Consider the following 4,324-nt stretch of genomic DNA (forward strand, 5'->3'; position numbering starts at 1 on the left):
CGTAGGACGTTCCGGTTATGCGGTGAAAACCCTAGACTATCGTAGATTGATTTAACTCGATATTGATAAAGCAGGATCCCCATGTCATCGTAAATCCAACGTGAACCATGGGGCAATCGGCTCTTTGAGCCGATCCACAGGGCAACCTAAGAGCCGATCGGGGCTCGTATTTAATGTTTACGTGTTTGCCATGCAGGAAACTAGTCGAAGCAATCCATCACCTTCCTGACCAGGTATAGGTCAGGTGGCACGCCCTTGCATCAGCCGGGACGTGTGCCGGAGCATTGCGGGCCGTTGCCCGAGGGACCAGGATCCACCAGCAGTCCTGGGAGCCTCCCGGCTCTCCGTGTTGCCCGTCGCTGCTCGCCGGTGGGTTTTGGTAGGCAACACATTCTGGCACGCCCAGTGGGACACTCTACAACAACAACTACATCGACATCTGCAGCAACTATGTCAAAATCCGCCGATGAGGTGGTGGACGAACCAGTCACGTACGCAGATCTGCCTGAGGAGCACAAGAAGAAGTATGATGAGATTAAAGCCCTCTTAGAAGCCGATCTCATCGGCTCCTTCGCGAAGACCCGTTCACATGGCATCAGGTGGAAAGGGTTCTCCCCCGAAGGCATTCTTGACGAAGTAGACCTGTCTACCCCTTCAGAGGAACGCACTAGAGCCCTGCGCCAGGAAGTTAATTACATGGTGGCTCATTCTTTACACCGTCATTCCGAGAGCTTGGTGAACGCTTTCGAGCGCGTTGCGGTTCGCGTGGTGCAGGAAATCATGAAGCATCAGTACTCTCTGTCAGGACCTACCCTAGGGACTCACCAGGGAGAGATACCGTTCCAGACCAGACCACCGCTGCCCTTCGCGCTTGCAGCTCCAGATCCATAGGGTTCACCGGCGTACGTCGTCTACAAGGTTGGAGGCGATCCTGGCGATTTCCAATTCCTGTATGAGCCACCTAAATAGATCCCACATGGATACGTGTGCACATACGTGCCGGACTGCAATACCTTGGCGCGCACGAACCAGATTGCACCAGCAGGGATTTCTGGAGCAGACGCCGATAAACAGGCATGGCTAGCTAAATATGCCACCGGAACGAGTCATGAGAGCTCGGTCCCCGCAGCTCATACCATGGAACAAATCAGTACCATCTTGAGAGACCAGTTCGGTATCCTGCCGAAGAGGAAAACAATCGGCTATTCCAAGCCGTACCCCGACAAGTATGATTTGATCCCGCTGCCACCCAAGTATCGGCTCCCTGAATTCTCAAAATTCAATGGATCAGAAGGGTCTAGCTCAATTGAGCATGTGAGCCGATACTTGGCACAGTTGGGCATGATCTCAGCATCAGACCCGCTACGTGTAAGATTTTTTGCACAATCTCTCACGGGATCAGCCTTTGGGTGGTACACCTCGTTGCCACCGAACTCAGTCCGGACGTGGAAGCAACTGGAAGAGCAGTTTCATGTGCAATATCACTCAGAAGCTACCGAGGCTGGCATTGCCGATCTAACGCAGGTGCGGCAGAAGCGGGGAGAAACGGTGTCAGAATACATTCAACGTTTCAGGACTGTCAGGAACCGATGTTATTCGGTTCGTTTAACTGAAAAGGAAACAGTCGATCTGGCAGCATTGGGCCTCGCAACGCCGATCAAGGATCTGGCTTTCCAAGTAGAGTACAGTTCACTGTCGCACATGGTCCAAAAACTAACATCGTATGAGCAGCGCCACCCTGAATTGTACCAAGACAAGTTCAAGCGTCCGGTAGGCCTGGTCGAGACAGAAGAAGCTGAGGATTCTGCAGAAGACCTGGAGGTAGCCGTGGCTGAATGGGCTCGGGGGGCAACTCCCGTGTCCTGCAAATGGGTGAAACAACAAGGGCCTGCAAAAGGTTTTGACTTCGATGTGAGCAAAGCTGAGCAGATATTTGATTTGTTGCTTAAGGAAAAACAGCTGAAGTTACCCGAAGGCCATAAAATCCCTACGGCGCAAGAAATGAACGGGAGACCATACTGCAAGTGGCATCACTCGTTCACCCATACCACCAATGACTGCAAAGAGTTTCGTCGGCAGATCCAAACGGCGATAGAACAAGGCCGATTGATCTTTGGGCAGTTTGCCATGAAAGTGGATACACATCCATTTCCTGGCGTCAACATGGTGGAACTCAATCACTCCGCGAGGCGTCGGCTAGATTTCTCGTTCGATGTTAACATGGCAGGGACTGTACACCGCCATGGTAAGGATAAAGAAGAAAGCAGTCACTCCCGCGGCAAGGAAAAGGAGGAGGCCGACCCACGCGACCGGCCCCGATATGATGACAGACGGTACCTCACCAAGGAACAAGTGAGAAGCGTGCGATATCAACGACCACTCTCCACGCATCTCCTTAACAAATATGAGCGTCAGTATGACCGACGTCGCCGGTACGACAGAAATGACGAAAGATATTATCGGTCTGACGTAGACAATGAAAGGTATCGTCGGTATGATAGAGACGACGAAGGATATGAGCACTGATACGTCTCCGACGTATCGATAATTTCTTATGTTCCATGCCACATTATTGATGATATCTACATGTTTTATACATACTTTATGTCATATTTATGCATTTTCCGGCACTAACCTATTAACGAGATGCCGAAGAGCCAGTTGCTGTTTTCTGCTGTTTTTGGTTTCAGAAATCCTAGTAAGGAAATATTCTCGGAATTGGACGAAATCAACGCCCAGGGGCCTATTTTGCCACGAAGCTTCCAGAACACCGAAGAGAAGACGAAGTGGGGCCACGGGGCGCCGCCACACTAGGGCGGCGCGGCCCAGGGGGGCCCGTGCGGCCCTAGCGTGTGGGGCCCTCGTGACCCCTCCGAGGCTGCCCTTCCGCCTACATATAGTCTTCGTCGCGAAACCCCCAGTACCGAGAGCCACGATACGGAAAACCTTCCAGAGACGCCGCCGCCGCCAATTCCATCTCGGGGGATTCAGGAGATCGCCTCCGGCACCCTGCCGGAGAGGGGAATCATCTCCCGGAGGACTCTTCACCGCCATGGTCGCCTCCGGAGTGATGAGTGACTAGTTCACCCCTGGACTATGGGTCCATAGCAGTAGCTAGATGGTCGTCTTCTCCTTATGTGCTTCATTGTCGGATCTTGTGAGCTGCCTAACATGATCAAGATCATCTATCTGTAATGCTATATGTTGTGTTTGTCGGGATCCGATGGATAGAGAATACTATGTTATGTTGATTATCAATCTATTACCTATGCGTTGTTTATGATCTTGCATGCTCTCCGTTATTAGTAGAGGCTCTGGCCAAGTTTTTACTCTTAACTCGAAGAGTGAGTATTTATGCTCGATAGTGGGTTCATGCCTCCATTAAATCTGGGACAAAGGATGTAAAGTTCTAAGGTTGTGGATGTGCTGTTGCCACTAGGGATAAAACATTGATGCTATGTCCGAGGATGTAGTTATTGATTACATTACGCACCATACTTAATGCAATTGTCTGTTGTTTACAACTTAATACTGGAAGGGGTTCGGATGATAACCTGAAGGTGGACTTTTTTGGCATAGATGCATGCTGGATAGCGGTCTATGTACTTTGTCGTAATGCCCAATTAAATCTCACAATACTCATCATATCATGTATGTGCATGGTCATGCCCTCTCTATTTGTCAATTGCCCGACTGTAATTTGTTACCCAACATGCTATTTATCTTATGGGAGAGACACCTCTAGTGAACTGTGGACCCCGGTCCATTCTTTTACATTGAATACAATCTACTGCAATATTTGTTCTACTGTTTTCTGCAAACAATCATCATCCACACTATACATCTAATCCTTTGTTACAGCAAGCCAGTGAGATTGACAACCTCACTGTTTCGTTGGGGCAAAGTACTTTGGTTGTGTTGTGGAGGTTCCACGTTGGCGCCGGAATCCCTGGTGTTGCGCCGCACTACATCCCGCTGCCATCAACCTTCAACGTGCTTCTTGGCTCCTCTGGGTTCGATAAACCTTGGTTTCTTTCTGAGGGAAAACTTGCTGCTGTGCGCATCATACCTTCCTCTTGGGGTTCCCAACGAACGTGTGAGTTACACGCCATCAAGCATATTTTCTGGCGCCGTTGCCGGGGAGATCAAGACACGCTGCAAGGGGAGTCTCCACAATCCAATCTCTTTACTTTGTTTTTGTCTTGCTTTATTTTATTTACTACTTTGTTTGCTGCATTATATCAAAACACAAAAAAATTAGTTGCTAGCTTTACTTTATTTACTGTCTTGCACTCTATATCAAAAACACAAAAAAATTAGTTAC

This window comes from Lolium perenne, chromosome 3 (genome assembly GCF_019359855.2).
Source record: "Lolium perenne isolate Kyuss_39 chromosome 3, Kyuss_2.0, whole genome shotgun sequence".
Lineage (NCBI taxonomy): Eukaryota > Viridiplantae > Streptophyta > Magnoliopsida > Poales > Poaceae > Lolium > Lolium perenne.